This window comes from Squalius cephalus (assembly GCF_949319135.1).
Source record: "Squalius cephalus genome assembly, chromosome: 12".
NCBI classification, from domain to species: domain Eukaryota; kingdom Metazoa; phylum Chordata; class Actinopteri; order Cypriniformes; family Leuciscidae; genus Squalius; species Squalius cephalus.
In genome coordinates this window covers 23,020,945-23,035,189 of record NC_137133.1, presented here as the reverse complement: position 1 = coordinate 23,035,189, position 14,245 = coordinate 23,020,945, and the positions used below count along the sequence as shown (strand labels likewise).

Here is a 14,245-nt window from a genome sequence, read left to right as displayed (position 1 = left end):
CATGTTCGTGTTTATTGTGGAAAAACAGTGTTACATTGCTCATTAACTGTTTGTTCAGGTTCTCTCACTTGTACACCAGCTTTTCATCGAAAAAAAAAAAAAAAATTCAATGTTAGCATCTAAGCATCTATTAATTCTTCAACAGAGCATCCTTGTAGTTCAAACTTTTACATATTAAAATATTACAAAAGAATGACATTCTTTATAACACACTCTAATCTGCAACACTAGTTTACCAAAACATTAGCAATTTCTGCACAACAAACCTGAAACTTAATCTTCAAATCTGTAATATGGTCAATAGCATGGGAAACCGTTTCCATTTGCTGAGGAGTAAGGTTAATTTGAGGCTGTTCAACAGTTACAGCAGGGATTTCTTAATTTTCAGCTGTGGGCAAAGACTCAATGCCATGTTGAAACTTTGTGAAGGTCGTTGCTGGGATCAAGCAGTTCAGAATCTTCAAGACTGTAGAATATGCTGTAGAATGATTGTAGCACGTGTAAAAATACATCTCTCCACAAATGTTCTATCCTTTGGTTGGACGGATTCCCCAGTAATGTGACTAATGGATTGATGTTAAAGGGATAGTTCACCCAAAAATGAAAATTCTATCATTGTTTACTCACCCCCAAGTTGTTCCAAACCTGTATGAGTTTCTTTGTTCTGCTGAACACAAAGGAAGATATTTGGAAGAATGTTTGTAACCAAACAGATCTCGGTCCCCATTGACTACCATAGTATATTTTTTTCCTACTATGGAAGTCAATGGGGACCGAGATCTGTTGATTACAAACATTCTTCCAAATATCTTCCTTTGTGTTCAGCAGAACAAAGAAACTCATACAGGTTTGGAACAACTTGGGGGTGAGTAAACAATGATAGAATTTTCATTTTTGGGTGAACTATCCCTTTAAGGAATTTTTGGAAGTTAAACCTGTTGATCTAAAATTTTCATTCAAGCCATTAAACATTCGATCTTTTTTCATACATTACCAGTTTATTCATCTTTTTTTATTCATCTTGTCAATCCCATTCAAAATAGTTAGATCCTTCTCCACTTTTCCAAGGATTCATTGAATTTCTTTTTCATGCATTTTCAAGTCTTGTCTATTGATTCATATTCCATTTAAACCTTAAGATGTTTCACATATTTCATACATTAAGAGTTCAACATTTAAATCTCATTCATACTAATTAGATGCTTTTCTGCTTTTTTTCTACAAATTATAACACAATGGGAGTAGAAAGGAACAATACAAATATTGTCAGCCAACAATACTACTACAAAAAAAAAAAAAAGGCAATAAAACATAACACAGCACCAACAGTGCTGTTAGCTACTGCCAATGTTTGGACTGGCACCCACAAATCTAGCACACCTGACATTAGCTCCATCAGCTGCAGCTGCACCGACCATACCGCCTTATTTGAACAGAAAATATAACTTAAAGCTGTTTAAACTAAAAATGTCTTACAGTCCTGGATAATATATGCAGCCAATAAACTTTTGTCTCTGGGCTTGGAATTGGACTATACCTGAGTTTGCAAAATACTGATAATTGCAGTACAGCAAGCCTGATATTTTATCTTTAGATCAGAAAGGTGTTGGATTGCATTGTGTACAGATGTCTGTTGTTGCTGAGTGAGGATGAGTTGAGGTGGCTCTACATTAACAGCTGGGAACTCTTCCTCATCAAGTGTAGGCAGTGTTTGAATTCCATACTGCGCTAGGATGGCATCAATGTTTTGGTCGCTGTAGGGATTTTCCCCAAACACATTGTTGACAGCTGTGCTGTCTGTTGCAATGTTTTTGAGCATGCCCTCTGTCCAGAGTTGAGTTGGTGTGCGATTATTTTCTGTTCGCAACGGATGGAGGTTCCAGGCCTGTCTAAACTGCTCCAGTCTTTTTTGAATCTCAGGAAGATAAACAATATGCAGTGAAAGTCTGTGGACATCATCATCTGCGTTTAGAACCTCTGAATCCTCTAAGGAGTAGAACATAAGGTAAAACTGCTGCAACACATGCAAAAATACATCACGCCAAAGGCGTTCAATTCTCTGATTGTGAACTGATTGTCCAGTTATGAAACCTCTGTGTTCAAGTCCTTGAACTAGATGCATGAATAAAGCCACAAGGACATTTTCACCACCATGGTCAGATCTGACTCTTGATGGTAAGGCATAGAGGCATGTTGCTTTCAAAAACTGAGAAAGCACTGTTGTGGCACGATTGTCTGTGCTGCAGTTGAGGTAAGTAATCAGACGGGAGTATCCATCAATTGCACCATGAATCACAAAGCCCCATCTAGAAAGGTTGAAAAGCAAATATTACTTGAAAATGATGATACTATTGACAGTAGTCTGCAAACAATATAGCTGTAAACTATAGTTTTTTTTTTTTTTGCTGAAGTTCTTTTCAAAATATTAAAAAGGTAATAATAACCTTCTGAGACGCATGTTCCCATCAATGTGCCACAAACTATTGGGGTAAGGTACATGATAAACACGTCTTGCAACTGTCCTTGCAGCAGCAGTAGGATTGACCCGTGTCAACATCTCACGCACCCTGGACCGTGTAACAAGCACACCCTGTGCGCGCAACAGGGCTCTTATCATCTGCAACAGATTTGTGAAAAGATCTAAATTGACATGATATTCACAAAACAATGCACACAAATGTGAATTAAATACAGCCTAAAGATAAAGACCTCCAATTACCTCATTTCCAGAATTAGGATATTGGCTCTGAAGTTGCCTCACATGTTGTTCTAGTTCACCATCATCTATTGCAGACAGCATACTTCTAACAGGTATACCCAACAACTTTGATTTCTTGTACAGAAATGATGAGGAGCATCCCAGTATTTCAGCAGTTTTTGAAATTGTATGGCCTTGCTTCAGCAGAAATTCAATGTGTTCTCTGGTAACATCAATGGCTGGTCGGCCTCTTCTCCCTACAAAAAGAACAGGGTTTAATGTAAGATTTTTGCCCATTTTTAGGAAATTACAGTTTAAAAATTTTAATAAATCACTTTAACCACTATATGGCTATAGAGCTCCACTATGCCATATGCTATTTGAGTGTGTGTGTGTGTGTGTGTGTGTGTGTGTGTGTGTGTGTGTGTGTGTGTGTGTGTGTGTGTGTGTGTGTGTGTGTGTGTACATTTTCAATGCGTCTTAGTGTTACCAATTTATTTTTGTGGTGGTTCTGCATTTTAGATTATTTTATTTTACAAATGATAAGAAAACATTTTTTATAGTCTGTAGGCCTATTCCTGTATATTGTATTCCTCTATGTGTGTGTGTGTGTGTGTGTGTGTGTGTGTGTGTGAGCATGATAATTTTGGATTGTGGATGTTTTTTGCATTGTTGGAAGTGTGCCACTTTATTTCTTTCATTTCTGTCTATGTATTCTGGTTCTATGTGCGTTGGTTCTGATTTTGATGATGAATTTTGTCTATTTTGAGTCCAATGATAAATAAATATTTATTTATAGATATTTAAAATATATCATAAATCCTCCAAACACTGCACAAATGTTGAGTAAAAACATTAATAAACAGAGTAAAATTATATTTGTAAAATAAAAAAAATAAAAAATATTGTTCTATTACAAAATCAAATGTTATTGTCTGGGGTCCAATAGACCCCAAAGACCACGAGTGTCACTATTTTTGTTTCATACCATGTGGAAAAAGAGAAAAAAAAATTGAATTCAAGCAATAGTCATTTGGGGTCCAATGGACCCCGAAGACCATCTGAGGGTTAAGCACAAATAAAAGACTGACAAGGCCAAATGTTCAGTTTTCTGATAATATAATTCGCATATATAAGTGTGGCAATACATTATATAACAATTATATTAATACTAATTATAAAAATAACAACAGAGTTGCTTGATGCAAGTAAATGGTGGTCTAATTATTGTATGGTTTCTATTCTGTTTAAGGCAGAAGAATATGATTATGTAACATATTTATTAAAAAAATGTTAGTAATGGACTTAAACTTCAAAAAAACCTGTAAAGTAGTGGTCTAGGTTCAAACATTCCGACACGCAAAGTGAAGCATTCACGTGACTGGAAAGAAAGTGGGGCTTCTTTTTTCGAATCACGTGTTTCTCTGAAAACTACGCACTCCGGCACAGAGCTTCATTAGAAATTGCGCTGCGTACTCGATACGCGCTTTGAAGCTTCTTCAGTGTCATATGTAACATAACATAGAGCCATAGCTAACCAGCTAGGTCAGATTTTTTTGTCATTTTTGTTGTTGTTGCTTCCTACAGCTCCCGCGGTGAACCTTTCTACTGTCTATGGGTGAGCCACGAAAAGCAATAGGGGTCTCCAACTTTTTTTTCATCTGAGAGCTACTTTTTAAAAAGGAAAGTGGCCGAGAGCTACTCATGTAATACAATACTTAAATATCTTAAATAATGCCTTATAACTCTCATATTATTAACAACCAAAACTGTTTTAGACCTAAAAGAGTTTTTGTAGGCCTAAATATGTCACCCTTAAATGTCAGAGAAAAGAACAGAATCAGAGATTATTTTTTAGTTGATCATAACTATGAAATGGCATGAACATTTCATTTCATGGTACAAAAATGATCACGGTCATCACAGAATCCTGTTCAAAAAGTATAAATACTACACAATGAAATCAATTCACCAAGTTGTAGCCTATGTCGAAAACCAGCAAATAACAAATAAAATTAGCATCAATATGCACTTTTTGTTTACATAAACATTAAAATAATAACATTAAAAATGATAGCCAGATTTTAAAAGTGTCTTGCAACGTTATCTACTAATGCATCAAGTTCAAATCAAGTTGTGACAAAAAAGGTTTTATAAAAAGATAAACCTCACATATTTCAGCCTTTAAATCATTTTTTATAAAAAGAATGAGTCAAAAAAGATAAATTAATGACATTTACAATGCACATGATTAGCTTATTTTTTATTATTAATAGTAAGATTCGGTCCGATTTGCCTGTGGCGTCTGTCGTTACTATGCAACCATGCGCTGCTCTCCACAACGACAAAGATTTCCACCACCGAAAAATGCTTGCTGTAGCTTTGCTACAATATTTATTAACAGATAAGAGAAAAACACCTGTAATGATTGGTTGGTTCTTGTCATATGGTTTGTGGCATTCTGAAAAGTTGCGCCTGGAAAAAATGAGCGCGCATTTGAATGACATTTGAATGAACTTGAGCGCGCAAAAGACGCGATATGTGAACGGCCCCTTGGCGAGCTACCTCAAATCAGGCCACGAGCCATGGTTGCCAGGGTAGCGGTTTTCCGCACAATTGGGCTATTTTAGAAAAGGAGTTGCAGGAAAAAATACGGAGTTGCGGGTTGCGGTTTTTTGGGCTACATTTATAATGTACCGCGGCCGCAAAAAAATAAATAAAAATAAAATAAAATAATTGTGGACAAATATAAAAGGGAACCTTTTATTAGTGGGTGTTGATCCCCGGGAATGAATACTTGGCAACAAACGCTGCTTCTCGCGAGACGCGAGTAGGCGCGCGCGCCACATTGACATCACAAATCAAGCATCATCATCACGTCACTCACATGAGAGCGTTGTAGTCAGAAGCGTCGGTTCGGTTGTCTGTGGATGAACAAGCAGCATTCTAAAATGTCAGGTAAATGGGGAAAGTATGGAAAGAAGTATCGCAAAGAATGGGAGACAGAGAAAGGATTAAAGGAGTGGATTCGAAGTGTTCCAAATGATGATAGAAAAGCGTTCTGCAAATATTGCAAATGTGAAGTAAGAGCTCACCACGGTGATCTGGTAGCTCATGCTGCGACTGAAAAACATTTAAAAAATGCGGCTCCTTTCTCAAATGCCAGAACATTATTTGACACAGGCAGTTCCTTTCTAAGAAATAATGCACCTGTGAAAGAGGCAGAGTTGAAGCTGGCTGCCCATGTTGCTTGTCACTCAAGCACTTCAACTGTTGACCACTTAGGAAGTGTTGTGGAAGAAATTTCGAAAAAAGGCATTAGTTTACATCGAACGAAATGCACAGCACTAATTAATTCAGTGATAGGACCAGTAGTACATGAAGACCTTTTGGAGGATGTAGGAAGTGGACCATACTCTCTAATTGTTGATGAGAGCACTGATGTCACGACCAAAAAACAACTGTGTATAGTCATCAGATATTACAGCAAAAAGCTCTCACGAATCATTAGCACTTTTGCAGGAATGATCAATATAGTAGCTGGTGATTCACTTACCATAGCAAATGCTTTATTCAAATTTCTGGATGAAAACAAATTGTCCATACTGAATTGCATCGGTCTTGCAACTGATGGCTGTAACACAATGTGTGGGCAACATAATTCAGTGCTACAGAAATTCCGTGACCGCAATCCTCATATTGTCTACATAAAGTGTGTGTGCCATTCTCTTCAGCTCTGTGCATCAAAAGCCGTCAGTGTCCTCCCCAGAAATGTTGAGTACATGGTTTCTCAGACCTACAGTTGGTTTTCAAATGCCACCCAGCGTCTCCAAAAATATTCTGAACTGTACAAAACCATAAATGTAGGTGAAAGCCCGCTGAAAATTCTGCAACTGTCTGACACTAGGTGGCTCGCTATTAGTGAGTGCATCAACCGGATCCTTGCACAGTATGTGGAGCTTAAGTTGCATTTTCAGTTGACAAAAGACAGTGAGAGGAGCTATGCTGCGGAACTGCTGTACCAAATGTATAGTGACAATATTAACCTGATATACCTGAAATTCCTCCAACCAATTGTGTCAGAGTTAAACAGACTTAATAAAATCTTTCAACTTGACAAACCTGATCCTGCAAAACTTCTTACGGAACTTCTAACATTTTACCGGTCCCTGCTTGAGCGCATAGGTTTGCCGAAGACATTCCAGAGCTGGCAAGACATCATGGAGTTTAACCTTTCTGATGAGAATCTTTTGCCACTTGATGCCGTAGACTTTGGGGTGCAGTTCCGTCTTGCTTTGTTTGAAGCCAATGGAATAAGTGACCTAGCTGAACAGGACATGAAACGCAGGTGCGACGCTACATGCTAGAGTTATCTAAGGAAATTAGGAAGAGACTTCCAGATAACATTAAACAGTTAGAGGCTCTCAAATTCCTGTCACCGAGTCATACTCTGTCGTCAAGTAAGCCAAGGATTGATGATCTTCCCTTTTTCCACCTCTTCAAGGGAGATGTAGGAAAAGCAGAGCAACAGTGGAGAGTAATTCACACTCTGGAATGGAACAATGCAGAAGATGGCAAAACAGAGGACTTCTGGGTAGAAGTTTCTGCATACACAGATACTGCAGGTGATAGAAACTTTGAAGATCTTGGGAATTTTGCATTGAGTCTTCTTGCTCTACCATTCAGCAATGCAGCAGTTGAGCGTTCATTTTCCCAAATGTCACTGATAAAGAACAAGCTACGAAACAGGCTAGAGCAGAATTCTTTGCTAAATACTGTATAATGAGGATTCGAGCTTACATGCAAAGAAGAAACATATGCTGCCATGAATTTAAACCATCACCACGGATGCTTTCTCTCTTTACTGCTGAAATCTATTCAGCACCACCTGAGAAGGGTGGGGAAGAGAGCACCAATGTCTAAAATAAAACAGCCCTGAGATTGTATATAGTTCTGTTCAAATCTGTAATCAAAATGAGGCTGCGCAGTTAGACCATCTAAGAAGAAAATGTTGTGAAAAGTTCTGAAAAAGGAGAAGACAAACAACAACAAAAACAAAGGGACAAGTGTTCAAGTTCACCCAGTAAGCATATTTGTAATAATATTGATAAAAGCCAGTGTACGTTAATTTAGTTTAACAGTGTGTTAATTTTAATATTGATGCTTGTGTGTAAACAGAACAGCCGCAGATCTGGAGAGAAAAGCATCAGAGAGAAGTGCTGAGAAGAGAAAAAGTAAGTACAAGTTAGTACTTCTGACTAGGGTCAGAAAATATCAGAGAGGACATGTTCTTATTTGACCTTTATTGTATGAGATTGTGTATTAAAAAAAACACAGTGTGTGATATTAAGAATTTGGGTAAGACAAAAGGCGAATACTTTAAACTTAAACTTATATACATTTATTTTAAGGCCCTTTTGTGGGAATCCAGCCGTTGTCTAATCTGATTGGACACTGAAAAATTGGGCTAGTTTTCATTCCATTTGGGCGGGTTTTGAGTTGTCATTGGGCTGGAAATATTTCTGGGACCTGGCAACCCTGCCACGAGCTATTGGTAGCTCGCGAGCGACGTGTTGGAGACCCCGCTAAATGTTTTAAACGGCCGGATTTCCCCTTTAACGTTAATGCAATGATAATGCAGTGATAAACAGACTCACCTGAACTAATGCGCCTGACAGAGAAACGTCTGTCTTCCCCAGCATGGAAATTTGCGTCTATTCGAGTTTTTAGTTGAGCCAAACTGCTTTTGAGTTCATTGTTTGTGTCTGGTGATAGCAAATGCTCAATTCTTCCGAGATTTCTTTCACACTGTTCAATAGAACGACGTTCTCTCTCTCCACAAATCCCATGTGTGAGGGCTCGTTGAATTTCATGCCATTTTCTGGTGGTTTTTTCGATTACAGCCAACGCCATGACTGCTTTCTTCTTCTATTCACAGAAATAAGGAAATGAACCCACTTCTTCTTTGATTATGGCGGGGAGGGGAAATTACGTATTTATGGATATCTAAAATAGAGCAACGTCATGCACAATAATTTGCACTAGTCATAATGACGTTTGAGATATCTTTAACTTTCATTCTGCCTAGGCGAAACTGAATTACAGATATCTGCAATTGTCATTTAAGATGTGTGACGAGTTGAATGTCGTTTTCAATGATGTCATTGCAGATATCTGTAATTCAGTTTTGCCTAGTCAAAACTGAATTACAGATATCTCTATCTGTCGTTTTGACTAGTCACAATTACGTTACAGATATCTTGAATGACAATTCCAACTATCCAAAATGTAATTACGACTAGTCAGAAAGACGTTGGTGATATCTACAATGTTAATTCCGGATAGTCAAACTTAACTTTTAAATGTTAAAATGGCTTGCCATACAACGCCATTGGATCAGAGCGCTGTCAATCACTGCTTGATTTGCGATCCGCAAAGCAGAATCACTGGTCCGCGTTTTTCAAACAGGAGAGAGGGACACCTCGACACGTCACTGTTTATGGTATAATACACACTCAACAGTATAGATACTTTGATATCGCACCGTATGTTAGTCTGATTACTTTCATTCATGTGTGTGACTGATCAAGCTATTGTAATTCGCCAGTAACGTTAGATTAGCTAACGTAACTTCGCCAGACTATAACGTTACTGAATAGAGATGACTTGTCAGTGTTATTCAGCGGCAGCGCACTGCACCACATAAATATAAAATAGATACATATTACGTTATCTGTTGTTTTAAAGACTAAAGGCACAATATTTTTCCCAAAAAAGCCATGGCATGGTAAACATTTTTTTTTTTATTTTTAGACAGAATTTAGTGTGTGTGTGACGGAAAAAAAAGACTTTTTTTTTTTTATTATTTTTTTTTTTTTTTACAAAACTGTGTCTTCCAATAAATGCAGTGCCATTAATACCATCTATATTAGGGCACTGGGCATTGCGAAGATTTTTTAAATTGTGCTTAAAATTTTCTAAATAAGTATTTATTTCCAGTTTAATTTTCTGATTTCCCATGGGCCCCCCCTCACTGCTTCTTGGTCCCCCCTGTGCCCCCCCTGTGCCCCCCCTGTGCCCCCCCCCCCCCCCCCGCTAGCATTAACCGCTAGCATTAAAACATCAAGACTCAAACTGCCCAACTAAAGCAAACACTGATCACCATAATGTTGACATCAAACCAAACTATTAATTTCAATAAATCATCAACATCTAAACCTCTCTTAATCTCAATAAGGACTTTTGTACACATATGAAATAAAGTCTGGTTGTGAAGTGAAGTGAAGCTGGTAATGCTGTTTGTGGAGTTGTTTAATTACTTTGGAGCCTGACATCAAATGTTTAAGATGTCAACCCAATTTTAATTTTCAACCAAAATCTTACGTCTGAGCGATGTTGGAGTCCATGTCCAATAACATTTCTAGCTGGGGTGACTCACATTGTGGCCATAATATGAGCACACAGTGAGTGTGCTGTGAGGTTACACTTTTAGCTCACTGTGACCTCACATTGGGATCATATGATCACTGTGAGATCAACGTGTTGGGTAGTCCAGTTGAAACTCCAAGGTTGAGAGCCAAACAAAACTTATCAGAAGATTCACTAATGCCCACAATTCATATTAATTAAATATTTCATATTTCATTTTTCCGACAAACAATAAAAAATTGGCAAATAAATTAGGATTAATCCGATTCAAATAGGATTATGATTGATCCTGCAGTTGACACTTCCACCAGTTCCACTCTGACTAAAAGGTTAGAGAGAAACTGCATGAAGAGTAAGACTTGCAACATTTTCTTTAATGATTTTGCCTTTCTTCAGTTCTGTCTTCCCCCTTAAAGGTGGCCTAGCATTGAAACAGATGTGGGGAACAAAGTTGCCACGGATACCACAGCCCAGGAGTAACCTAAGTTCCAGTTTAAATTCCTAAGTTCTTGACTAAATAAAAGATCATTTCTGTTAACCCGGCTCCTGTCTCTCTTGTGGTTGTGTTTTGTGGCAGCTTAAACCTCTCCTCGTCTTGGGGCCCGTGTCACAGTGTCCTTTGTATAAAGCCAACATTGTCTCATCCAAGAGACAATACCACATCACTGCAAAAACTTGAAATGTTTAAAACGATGTGGTATTGTATCTCGGATAAGACAGCAGATACAAAAATCAGGTTTTATGGAGAAAACAGGCCTGACACAGTTCATTTTGCATTTCGAAGTCAGCATGTTCTCTAAGTGCGCAACCGACGTCACGTTTCTGCGTGACGTGGATTTTCAATGTATGTGCTAAAATGTCACGTAAACTTTAAAGCCCACAGAATTCAACTACACAAAACCATTTTAGAGGAGAGGCGCAGCAGAATGGAATGCAGATTGAGTTTCGATAAACCATTAAGACTATATTTTCAGGAATCATTTCTATAGGTCTTTGCTTGGAAATGTGTTTTGAAAGTGCTTCTCTCCCAACTCATGATGCGCCTTTTTAAACGTGAATGAATGTTCTATGTTGCTTTTTACAATATTGAAGAAAGGAGTTCTGAGTTGTGTTTGGCATTTAAGTCTCTTTTTGGAATTGTTTTGTTTTTTGCATCTGTAGTTTCTATGCAGCAAACTTTGTTGAAATGCAGAAATGTTTGCAATGATGTGGTACTGTATGTTGTGTAAGACAGCAATTGGGAAAAATTGGTTTTATGATGGAAAGCGTTCTAGATGCGTGCTCATTTCGGGGTCAGCCATTGCAAGTTTTCTAAGTGTGCAATCAACGTCAAGTGTCTGAAATGCTTACATTAGCAATTGCGTGCATGACATTTTCGTTGATGAAGGTTCTGTATTACTTTTGTCAATATTGAAGAAAGGGGTATGATCTGAGTTGATTGACATTTGTGCCTTTTGAGAAAGTGGATTGTTTTAGGAGCTTTTCTGGAATGCATTGTGGCAATCCAATATCGGAAAGAGGAGCCCAGGACCAATGGAGCAGTTCCCGGCTAGAAAAAGTAATCATTTATGAGCATTTCCATCTACTCACCCTCCAAACTTGGAACCACTGATGGCCAATGGTGGCCTAATGGAGGTCACCATAAAATTGGGAACTCTGCTTCACTCAAGGCTAGATGGTCCTAAGTACAGACTCCTTCAGGATCAGGTGCTGAAGAACAGGTTTGCCTAGAGAGAAACTGGCTGAAGAGTAAGAAGACAGAGTTAGACTTGCAACGTCTTCAATGATTTTGCCTTTCTTAAGTTCTGTCTTCCTTAAAGGGTTAAAGTGTTAAGGGGTTAAGGTGGTATAGCATTGAAACAGATATGGGGAACAAAGTCACCACGGATACCACAGCCCGGCCGGGAGGAACCTAAGTTCCAGTTCAAATTCCTACCCAGTCAACACGTTGATCTCACAGTGATCTCTCCATATGATCACAATGCATCCCCCTGACGACAGCTGTTTCACTACATTGGCATTTAAGATGGCATGACTTTAAATAACTTTTTGTTTTTCTTTAAGAACACCTTCTACCTTTATAAAATTAATCTAAATATTATTTCATTTTTATATGTTGTCGAATATGGTTTTATGACTCTAAAAGAAATGAATATAGCAAAAGGCAAAAGCAGATCTTGCATGGAAGTGAGTGATGTGACACTGGTTGAGGACCAGCATCTAAGAACTCATTTGACACTCATTTAATGCATGTTCACACAGACGTCGGTGAAAAGATTAAATGTAGATGTCTTGATTAAAGCATTCTTTGGCATTAGGGGCTGTTCACACAGAATGTGTTTTTCCATTCCACTCTGCTACTTTTCCATTGTTTTTCAGTGTGAACGCACTAACCGTGTTTAACTGTTGCGCTCGCGTCATGACACAGCATTCTCCAAAACGCAGCACTTAAAACAAGTTAAACTAAAACGCGCCTTGAGACCTTGCGTTTTCTATGGAGTCAAAATAATGCCACATAGTTTTGCAAAGAGATTTTGAAAAAGATTTGCAAAATAAAATAAAGTACTGCAAAAAGAAATATATAATTAATTGCAAAAATCAATGACAGCTGCAATCCTATTTTATCTCTGCAACATATTTTCCATACTCACACCTACTAAGTTATTTGCAACGCTGCTTTTATTCTGCGTTTCAGACAAGCGTGTGCTCGCAATACCGTTTTCCCTTTGCGCTGCACTTTTCTCTACGTTTCTCTTCATGGCGCTGTTTTAACGTGGGGGTGGAGTCAAGGAACCCCGCGAAGTCACCAGCAGGAGACGTGGGCATTCCGGCTCTTTTTTGTGAGCTGGCTTGTTTGACTCAGCTCACTGAAAAGAGCCGGCTCTTTTGACTCACAAACGGCTCTTTAAAAAATATATGTTTTAACCTATTTTTTTTACAGTATGGTTTTAACTCGCTGAAAGTCCACCGCACAACTGTGCAACGTGAATATTCACATTTTTAATTGTCCATAACAACCCAAAAACTTGTCTGCTTGCCTTGCACATCTAATTAATGGGCAAAGTTATGACTGACTATTTTTCTTACTTTATGTTTTATTTAATTTTTTATGTGGATGTTATTGAGCTTGTAGAAGTTTAGCTCTTGCGTTCTTCTGAACATCTTGCGCTGCAATTGCCCGATGTCATTTCTGAGTCATATCAGACCATAATCTCTCTCTCTTTTAAATGCCTAATCCACGAGTGGTAGGCTACAATTGGCTGTGTAAGACTGAAAATACTGGTTGAGGCCCTGGTCTGAGACAAAGGGCTAATTACCATTTGACCTCCCCCATACGACCTCACTTCCGCAAACTACTAAGAACTCACACAAGAATATGGTTTAATGTGAATGTTTATCATTGACTGTTATGTTTTTGGTGTCATTTGAAATGTCTCAAAGTGAGTGGTACAGATATCTCATATCCAGATAGATAAAATAAAAGGTAATAAGGTTTATAGAAGTTTAGAGAAAACTGGTTAAGCCATTTGAGGGTGGTTTTCCCCATTCCCCGTATCACCTGGGCACACAGGATAAAGGAAGGTGTGCGTGCTCTATCGGGTCTCTTCTTTGCTGGACACGAATGGAATAGGGTCTCTCTCTCTCTCTCTCTCTCTCTCGCTCTCTCTCTCTCTCTCTCTCTCTTTCTCTCTCTCTATCTCAGGTACAAGCTGGGTAAGATTATTTGGTGTAACCAATGTATAACCATGTTCTAGATATTTGAATTGATTGTGGAATTGATCTCTGATATCTGAAATATTAAATTGCTACAATGTGATTATTCCAACTGATTTTGACATTGTTCATTTAATGGTTAAAAGGAATAGTCAAACATTCGCTCACGTTTAGTGAGGCACAGATAATATTAAAACCTTTCATTTATGGAGTCAGATGAAATAAACGAGTATACATATGATTAATGTATTACAAATTTAACCAACCAATACTTTGCATGAGTGAGGACAGAACACGTGATAACCTTCCACGTGTATTGGCGAACCGGCAATTGGACCAATATATATCGGGCCTTACAAAATGGTGACCTCGAGGCGTGATCTCAAAACAGATTCACGAGAAACG

General features: G+C 38.2%; 1 long non-coding RNA gene across 1 annotated transcript; it reads right to left on the bottom strand.

Moving 5' to 3' along the window:
• Positions 1-2,480: 2,480 nt before the first annotated feature.
• On the bottom strand, positions 2,481-8,593 carry LOC307169038. The gene is made up of 3 exons (XR_013823027.1): positions 8,356-8,593; positions 2,720-2,955; positions 2,481-2,617 (listed from the first exon to the last, which is right to left on the bottom strand). It is a non-coding gene; the product is annotated as an uncharacterized lncRNA (long non-coding RNA).
• Positions 8,594-14,245: the final 5,652 nt, after the last annotated feature.